This window comes from Cannabis sativa, chromosome 6, assembly GCF_029168945.1.
Source record: "Cannabis sativa cultivar Pink pepper isolate KNU-18-1 chromosome 6, ASM2916894v1, whole genome shotgun sequence".
Lineage (NCBI taxonomy): Eukaryota > Viridiplantae > Streptophyta > Magnoliopsida > Rosales > Cannabaceae > Cannabis > Cannabis sativa.
In genome coordinates, this window is record NC_083606.1 from 42,284,365 (window position 1) to 42,294,745 (window position 10,381).

General features: G+C 34.7%; 1 non-coding gene across 1 annotated transcript; it reads right to left on the minus strand.

The window, feature by feature from the left end:
• Window positions 1-1,834: 1,834 nt before the first annotated feature.
• LOC115696013 (small nucleolar RNA R71) lies at window positions 1,835-1,941 on the minus strand. The gene has a single exon (XR_004007615.1). It is a non-coding gene; the product is annotated as a small nucleolar RNA R71 (small nucleolar RNA).
• Between the last annotated feature and the right edge of the window lie 8,440 nt (window positions 1,942-10,381).

The window sequence follows — 10,381 nt, forward strand, 5'->3', positions numbered from 1 at the left end:
AAAAAATAGCATTTATAGAAAGGTGAAGAAAGAAATAAAATGGTAAAAATATGGCCAAAAGAAGAAAAAATGATATTTTTGAAATCCAGTAACAGCACAAAGGACAAAAGCCCAAAAAAGGGCCCAATTTTCTCTCAGCCGACAGCCTCGCCACGTGGCGGGTTGTCATTTGCTCCGTAGGCCCACGACAGACGCACCAGGGGGACTGTCCCCCTCTTCTTCCTCACGCGCGTGTGACGCGCACGACCCCTTTTGGGCCTCTCGTCTGCCTCACGCGCCAGAGGCGCGACTGGTCCTTCGTGACCGCTTCCCTTCAGCAGCCCAAATACTTTATTTTTTTAGCTAACCAAGCAATGACACGTGGCACCACTCACTCAAAGCATCCAATCAGCGGGTGCCACGTGTCACTCCGAATTAACTTTTATGTATTTACAATTTTACTCAAATGCAAGATAAGTTTAATTGCGCATTAGTTCTTTTACCCTTCTATAAATAAAATCTTAGGATTTTAGAATTCAGTTACAATTTTAGTTTCAGGCAAAAAAATCCAGAGAAAACGCTCAAAGCGTCAGTGTTAGTTTACTGCGTTTGTTAATAAATTTTCTTATGAGTTTTAAGTTCCCTTATTATTAAGGAGGACGATGAAACCTAGTGTATTTAATTAAGTATTTATTTTTATTTTGATTCTCAGTACAATATATGCCTATGATTAAATTATGAGAATCAATATAAACATAAATATTTTTATATACACTTAAGTGGATTCTGAATCCTTAATAATATCCCCAAATATCACTGAAAATATCTGTTTCTGTCATTTTTACTGTTTAAAACACTTTATTTTATTTTGTTAATATAAACCTCACGCAATTCCCATGGGTTCGACCTCGTTCTTCACAATCTCCATACTAGAATAAAGATTCGTGCGCTTGCAAGTTGATAAATGTAAAACGTACCACTTTCGGTCACAATAAATTTTTGGCGCCGTTACCGAGAAACTGCAAGAAGAGAAACTATTTTAATCCAAATTAGTATAATTTTTCTACTAATTATTATATTATACATATTATATTATGTTTCTTAATAATGAAGTAAGATATATTATTATTATTATTATTAAAAAAAACTTAGGTATAGCTGTGAGTTTTTTTAAAAAATAATATATATAGTTTATTATTATTACATATAAAATTAATATATTATTATTATAATTAAATATAATAAAGTATATATTTCTGTCAAATATATACATATTATTTATTTCCCGCTATCTTTTAAAGTCTTTATTTACACACTTATATGGTAGGCACTGCCTCCTAATTTTTCCTATTATTTTAATTTTTGTGATACTTGGTATATGATTTGTTGAGAACGAAATTCTAAAAATTGTTTAGTCAAAAGTAAATTATCGTGGGTTGAAATTAAGATTAAAAAATTTACATCATGGAACCAAATCAAGTAAATGTGGAAGAAAAAACTCTCATTGATCAGTTTTCTTCCATATCTGCTAATCCTCCATCATGCATTATTTTTCCTGAAACAAATGCCACACATTTTGAGCTGAAAGCTTCCATAATTCAACTTTTGCCATCTTTTTATGGGTTAGATAGAGAGGATCCATACATGCATGTGAATTCTTTTTTTTTTAGAAATTTGTTCTACTTTTAGATTTTAAAATTTTTATGATGAATCTATTAGGCGTAGACTTTCTCCATTCTCATTAAAAGATAAGTCTAAAGCCTGGTTTAATTCACTCCCAGCCCGATCCATTTCTACTTGGGATGATTTGGTTAATAAATTTTTGTCCAAATTTTTTTCCATGTCTAAAACGAATAATATTAGGAGAGAAATCTCCGAATTTTATCAAAAAGATCACGAAGAATTTTATGAATGTTGGGAAAGATTTAACGATTTATTGCTAAAATGTCCACACCATGATTTTGAAAAATGGAGATTGGTAAAATACTTTTATGATGAATTATCTCCCTCAAACCGACAAATGGTACAATCAATGCACATTGGAAATTTTTTGAAATTTAAAGCATAAGAGGCTTGGGAGTCTCTTGAGAATGTTTCTGTAAATTCTCAACGGTGGAATTGCCAAGATCCTAGATCAAAAGCTTCCAACACACCTAAGAGAGGTGGAATTTATGATGTCAAAGATGACGTAGATTTAAAAATATCATTAGCAAATCTAACTAGGAGTGTTAAAGCTATGTCATTAAGTCACTCCAGGAATACTCCTATCCATGGAGTTAATTTTGTTCTCTATGTTATAGTACAAGTCATACTACCCAGTCGTGCCCATCATTGCCTATATACCAAGAGGCATTTTCTGAAGAAGCGAATGCTCTTTAAACTTATGGGAATTCATTTGATAGCCCATTTGCTCAGTCCTACAATCCAAATTTTTCTTGGAGACAAAAGTAGCCTCCAATGAACTAAGGGCACCAATACAACTCACCCAATAAGAGTCATGCCCAACCTAATATGTCTAATCCTCAACAACAATGAAAATCATCTTTAGAGAATACCCTATAATAGTTCATGCAAAGCACCCAACAATCCCTGTTAAAGCTTGAAACACAAATGGGTCAGCTTGCTACTGTTGTAGTTGAAAGGGAAAAGGAAAAACTTCCCAATCAACCCATTCCCAATCCAAAGAGCTGGTATGAGGTAAGTACATCTAAACCTATCGAAGAAGCTAATTCAATTTCTATCCTTAGGCCTGGAAAAATTATTGAAAAACCCAATTACGCACCTCAACCTGATATTGAAATGAAAATGAAAAGAGTCAGCCTAAAACTTCACATTCCAAAGACTCAGTTGAAGAATTGAGTCAAACTTTGTTGTTCATTCCAAAAGCTCCATTCCTACAAAGATTGATCACGATCAAAAGCGGTAGTCAGTATGGTAACATCTTAGAGGTATTCAAACAAGTAAGTATAAATATCCCTTTCTTAGATGCCATTAAAAAAATACCTGCCTACTCTAAAATCTTGAAAGATTTGTGTACTGCAAAAAGAAACACAAATGTTTAGAAAAAGGCATTTTTAACAGAACAAATCAGCTCCATAAATCAATATAAAAGTCTTGTTAAACATAAAGATCTGGGGTGTCCCACAATTCCATGTATTATTGGTGATCATGTGATTAACAAAGCTTTACTTGATTTAGGAGCTAGTGTGAATTTGTTGCCTTATTCTGTTTATAAGCAACTTGGTTTAGGAGAACTGAAACCAACATCTACGACACTTCAGTTAGTTGATCGATCTGTGAAAATTCCTAGAAGTATCATAGAAGATATTTTGATAAAAGTATATAAATTTTATTTTCCTATTGATTTTATTGTTATTGATGCTCATGTTGTTGAAGACATAAATGCTCAAATTCCTATCATTTTGGGTAGGGGTGCACACGGGTCGGGTTTTGGGGGTTTCGGGTTCAGGTTTTCGAGTCTTGGAAATGCACATACGAACCCAATTTTTGGGTGTTCAGGTGCATCGAGTATTGGGTCGGGCTTTTGCAGGTTGGGTGTAGTCGGGTTCGGGTCCTATTGGGCTGAGCCCAAAAGTTTAATTTATGGGCTGAAATGAAATTTAATTTTTAAAAATGCCATTTTCTTTGATTTTTAAAATTGGTTGGATCTTTTTTTTTATAATTAATATTTTTGGGCCTGAATAGTGAATTGAATTTGGTTCATACCCAATTACAAAATGACATTCAATTCAAAACTTAAACTAAACTATTTGTCCAAATAAATAATCATTCATTATTCACAATTACTTACCAATTTAAATATTTAAAACAAACAACACTATAGCTATTTTACTTCAAAAAAAAAAAACACTATAGATATTAATCAAAACATATACATGAAAAAGAAAACTAGAACCAAAACTCAATAGAAAACCCACAAAAGAAAAAAAAAAGTCTAATCCATATCCATTATCCAATCTAATCTACAATATTATAGACCATATAAAAAAAAGTCTCAAAGTCTACAATATAGCTATTAATCAAAAAATATTAATAATCCAAATCTTAATCTACTCCATATCCAATCTAAACAATATGAAATTATGGATCATATCACAAAAAGTCTCAAAAGTCAAAATATAACTAATACTATTAATCAAAAAAGTATTAATCATCCAAATCTAAATTATAATCCATATCCATATCCATATCCAATCCATACAATATAGATCATATCAAAAAAGTCTCAAAGTCCAAATCTAATCCATATCCATATCAAAAAGTATCAATCTATCAATATGGATCATATCAAAAAGTCTCAAATTCTAAATCTAATCCATATCCATATGGATCATATCAAAAAGTCCCAAAATCTAAAATATAACTATTCAAATTTCATAACCAAAAGTATCAATAATTCATCTTCATAACTATTCAAAAGTATTTACTTCCCTTGTGTATATTGTGTTCTTCTCTTTGTGTATCCTTTTCTTTGCTTGGTGTAATCTAAATCATTCCTTCCTTTGTAATGTCCATTGTCCAATTGAACAAACTCCAAAGTCCTCCAAGTTCAAAGTTCCAAACCTTTCAATATTTTTTTTAAAAATGAAAAATAGATAATTAGGAAATGAAATCAATAAATTAAATATAATAAAGTATAATAATAAACCTTTTCAATCCAAGGTCGTGCATTGTTGTTGACTTGTTGAGGTTGAAGGAGTAGAAAAAGTGCCTATAGTATTGTCTTTGAGAATCTCTATAAAATATCAAAAGTATAAACTAGTTAGATAATAAATATGCATATGTAAAATAAATATTATGATATTAAACTTAAATTATGGAAATCAAAATAAAATATAACAAACTAAAATTACCTTCTTCAAGCAATGCTTGTGTTTGAAGTATTTCTTCTTCATCCATGTACTCTCCCACAACAATGGGTTGATGTGATTCGCTCCACCAATTATTGAGACAAATTAATGCTTCGACCATCATTGGGCTAAGTGTACTCCTAAAAGGATCCAGAATCTGATCCCTAGGTAAGAATGCTGCCTCATAAGCAACAATGGTAACCGGTATAGCTAGCACATCACGTGCCATGAGGGACAATATCTTGTATTTGCACCCACTACAAGCCCACCATCCTAAAACATCAAATTGTTCAGTTGGTTGCTCAACTTTCTCTTCAAAATACTTATCAAGTTCATTTTTCATCTTGCCACCATTTTTCTCCTTTCTTCGTGCCACAAAATCATCATGGACATTGCGAGACTTCTTTCCTTTCGGTCGACTAGAAATGATAAATGAGGAAGAACCACCATCATCAATAGGTTGAGCTTGAGCATGTGATTGAGAGATTGAAGGATCAATACTTGATGCTGAATCATTATATTGATTAAACATACTCTGAATTGTTTGTTCCACCCCTTTCACCATCACTTTGCATTCTAACTCCATATGAGTAAAGCAAAAACAATGATAGAGATAATCAAGTTTGTATCTAGGGTCAAGAGCCAAGGCAATTAGTGTTGGAAATTATTTTACCAGGATCTTAGATCTACTCACAAGTATGTTGATTAACACCCTAAATATGAACTTCTAAAACGATTATAAATAAACACATATAAAGTATGAGAAACCTTACATTGGGTGCAGCGGAATAATATGTCTCCTTCCACTCAGATCTCTAACCCTTGTATCCTTTGTGTCGCAGAGTATTATCAAGATCTGAGCCCGAATGTCCTTCTTGTTGAATGTCTTTCTTCACGATCTTCCTCACTATGATTGAGGTACTACTTGATGTGTGTGGGCGCTACTCTATCACTAAGAGGTTCGAAATTTACAATGAAGAAGAAGGAGAGGAAGGTGGCAGCTAGGTTAGAGTGAAAGCCTCAGGTTTTTCTCTGAAGGAAACAAGATGTGAAAGTCACTTTTTCCTGAAGCCATCACTATCTATTTATAGCATGCCACATAGGGTTAGGTTTGAATTATTTGGCATTAAAATAATGAAAATATTAAATGATAAAGCCTACAAATAATTATTAAATAATATTGTCATTTATCATATTTATTAATTGGACCATACAAAGTATCTTAATTAACAAATATGCCCTAAAACTCTTTCTTTACAATTTCGCCCATGCTTAGTGAAAAATGCACAAATAGACATAGTCTAATTTGAGAATTATAATTGATTAATCAAAACCAATTAAATGAGTCTTACAAGTAATATTGTCTCAACTAGTGGGGGGACCATGGGTCTATATATCCGAATAAGCAGATCAAGAATTTACATCCTAAATTCACTGACTTATAATTCTTCGTTGAATCCACGCATAGAACTTAGAATTGCACTCTCAGTATATAGAACGCTCTATATGTTCCACCATATAGACACATCATTAGTTATCCATTGTTATAATCCTAATTTGATCAATAATCCTCTATATAGATGATCTACACTGTAAAGGAATTAGATTACCGTAACACCCTACAATGTATTTTATCCTTAAAACACTTAACCCCGTATAAATGATATTTCAGCTAAGTGAAATGAGTACTCCACCATTTATTTTCGTTTGGTCAAGCTCGAAGGAAATCATCCTTTACTTTCTATTTGCCAGATAGAAGCTATAGATTCCATATTTATGTTAGCGCTCCCACTCAATTGCACTACCGTGTTCCCAAAATGTACGTATCACCCTGACCCAAAAGTAGGCTTAACTAACAAATCAAAGAACACGAATAACACTCTTGAGATTGAACCTAATCATATCAGGATTAAGATCATTTGATCTAGGATCAACTAGGCGATATTGACTTGAATAGATATTACGGTAAGTTTAATTAATCTATGTCAAAGTTCAATATCGGTCCATTCCGATGCATACTCCATGCACCCAACCCAAGCTTTACTTTAACCAATGCTCTGGAAAGAACATAGCATTTTACCAAATGCAAGTAAACTCTGTTGTAGATTATCATATCAGTAAAACCCCGTGTTCTGATAAATCTAGGAATCTTTATTCACATAGTCATGTTTACTTTCCACTGTGTTGACAACACAATAAACAGGATCAAGTATGTGAAAAGGGTTTGGATGAATTTATAAATCAAATAGACAAGTAATTGATAAGATGAACCAAAACATACAAATGAATGAAAAATACTTCTGTTTTTTTATTGATATTGAATAAAATGGATTACATTGAAATGGAGTTTTATTTAGGGCATAAAACCCAACAAACTCCCACTTGCACTAATATAAAACTAATTAGTACACATCAATTAATCCTAAATTCTGACGGCGCTTTTCAAATGCAGTCACTGCCAAGACTTTTGTGAATGGATTAGCTAAGTTGTCTTGTGTGTCCACTTTCTCAACCAGTACATTCCCTCTTGCCACATATTCTCTGATGATATGATATTTCCTTTCTATGTGTTTGCTTCTCTTGTGGCTTCGAGGTTCCTTACTGTTGGCTATTGCTCCATTGTTATCACAAAGTAGGACAAGAGGCTTTTCCATTCCAGGCACAACACCGATACTGGTGAAGAACTTTCTCAGCCAGACAAGCTCTTTGGCAGCTTCTGCTGCAGCTATGTATTGTGCTTCCATCGTAGAGTCTGAAATCGCGGTTTGTTTAGCACTTCTCCAAACCACTGCTCCACCCCAAGAGTAAACACCATCCCAGATGTAGATTTCATGTCTTCAAGACATGCCTGGAAATCTGAGTCGGTATAGCCTATGGGATTTAAAGCACCACCCTTGTAGACTAATACAAGATTTCTTGTACTCTTTAAGTATTTCCGAATATACTCAACTGCATTCCAATGTTCCTGACCTAGATTTGACTGATACCTGCTCACGATTCCAACTGCATAGCAGATGTCGGGTCTAGTGCATAACATTGCATACATTAGACTTCCAACTGCAGAAGCATAAGGAACTTTCGCCATGTCCTCTATCTCTTGAGGATCAGTAGGAGACTGTTCCTTAGATAGACGAATACCATATCTAGAAGGCATATTCGCCCCATTGGTGTTGTTCATGGAGAATCTCTCTAAAACTTTATCAATGTAAGTAGTTTGAGATAGAGCAAGGGATATGTTCTTCCGGTTTCTAATAATTTGAATACCAAGAACATAGGCTACCTCACCCAAATCTTTCATATCGAATTGAGTGTCAAGCCATTCCTTGATGTTAGTCATTTTCTTGATATTGTTTCCAATAATTAAAATGTCGTCAACATAAAGGACCAGGAATACTACTACTTGGTCTTCCTTGAGTTGGTAAACACAAGGTTCATCTTCATTCTGAAGAAAGCCGTAGGTCTTGATGATTTCATCAAACCTTTTGTTCCATGAGCGAGAAGCTTGCTTAAGTCCACAGATAGACTTATTTAATTTGCAAACTTTCTTTTCCTGCCCTGGAAGAACATAGCCTTCTGGTTGCTCCATATAGATGGTTTCTTCAAGTACCCCATTAAGGAAGGCTGTCTTGACATCCATTTGCCAGATTTCATAATCAAAAGCAGCAACTATGGAGAGAAGAATTCGGATGGATTTGAGCATGGCGACAGGACTAAAAGTTTCCTCATAGTCCACACCTTCTCTTTGGGTATAACCCTTGGCTACTAGTCTAGCTTTAAAAGTTTCGACTTCGCCTCCAGCGCCTCTTTTCTTCTTGTAAACCCACTTACATCCGATTGGACGATAGTCATCGGGTGCGTCTACATATTCCCAGACTTTGTTCTTTTTCATGGAATCCATCTCTGAATCCATGCCGGCTGACCATCGTTACCGTTGCAGACTTGCCATTGCCTGTTTATAGGTTAATGGGTCATCATCAATACCGTCACCAACGACCATATTGATTTCACCATCCAAGCCATAACGAGCTGGTTTTGTTGAAACCCTCCCACTACGACGAGGAGCGGTGATCTTCTGAACAGGAACTTTGGTAGTAGTTTTCTCAGTTGGTTCGACTGAGGGAGTGGGATTATCCTCTACTTGAGTGGAAGAGGACGGAACATTAGAAGGTCTTATATCTGCAAGCATTTCCTCCAATACTACTTTACTTTGTGGTTTGAAATTCTTAATATAGTCATCATCAAGGAAAGTGGCGTTTATGGAAACAAACACTTTATCATCCTTGCGACTATAAAATAGTCCACCCCTAGTCTCCTTATAATTCCCGACAAACATGCAAACTTCAATTCGCTTTCAAGTTTGCCATCTTTCTTTCTTAAGACACGAGCAGGGCACCCCCAGATTCTATCATGGCGTAAACTAGGTGTACGACCATTCCATAGTTCTAAAGGTGTCTTAGGGACTGATTTAGATGGAACAACATTTAAAATGTCAGTTGCCATCTGAATTGCATATCCCTAGAAGGACGTAGGTAGAGTTGAGTAACTAAGCATGGACCTAACCATTTCCAAAAGCGTGCGATTCCTTCTTTCTGCAACTCCATTTTGCTGTGGAGTGCTAGGGGCAGTTAATTGGGATTCAATGCCAAGTTCGATCAAATGATCTTTGAACTGCATATCCATATATTCTCCACCCCTATCAGTTCCCAAGATCTTTAACGTTTTACCCAATTGGTTTTGAGCCAATGCTTGAAATTCCTGAAACTTTTTAAACGTTTCAGATTTCTTATGCATAAGGTAAATATGTCCATATCTAGAGTAATCGTCAATGAAAGTGACAAATACTCATAACCACCTCGGGCTTTTACATTCAAAGGTCCGCAAACATCTGAATGCACTAACCCTAGGGGTTGTTTGGCACGCTCTCCCTTTGCAGAGAAAGAACGTTTGGTCATCTTTCCTTCTAGGCAAGACTCGCAAACATGTAATTCACCTAAGACGATATTTTTCAATGGACCATCTTTGGTTAGCCTATTTAGTCTGTCATAGCCTATGTGACCTAAACGTAAATGCTATAGATATGTTTCGTTATCATCATTGATCTTTTGCTTTTTGTGGTTTCTAGGTTTAGCTACTTTAAAAAGTTCGTTATGTAGGGCAAATGGTGTTTCTGGTCTAAGAACATAAAGCCCCTGTTCCATGGATGCAACACAAATATGAATGTCATTTTGAGAAATGGTAGAACCAGAACTCGAAAAATCTAATTTGTATAGTTGCCATTGTAAGCATGAAACAGAAATCAAGTTTCTACTGAAATTTGGAATGTATATGACATTGTCTAATTCCAAAATTCTGTTTTGAAATTTGAGTTTGGCTTTGCCTCTAGCTCTAACCGAAACCATTTCTCCATTACCAACCTTAAGTTTCAACTCTCCGGATTTCAAATAATTGCATTTCTCAAGCAATTGCAATGAACAACTTACATGGTTTGTAGACCCAGAATCAAGAATCCAAATGGATTTATCATTCTCTAA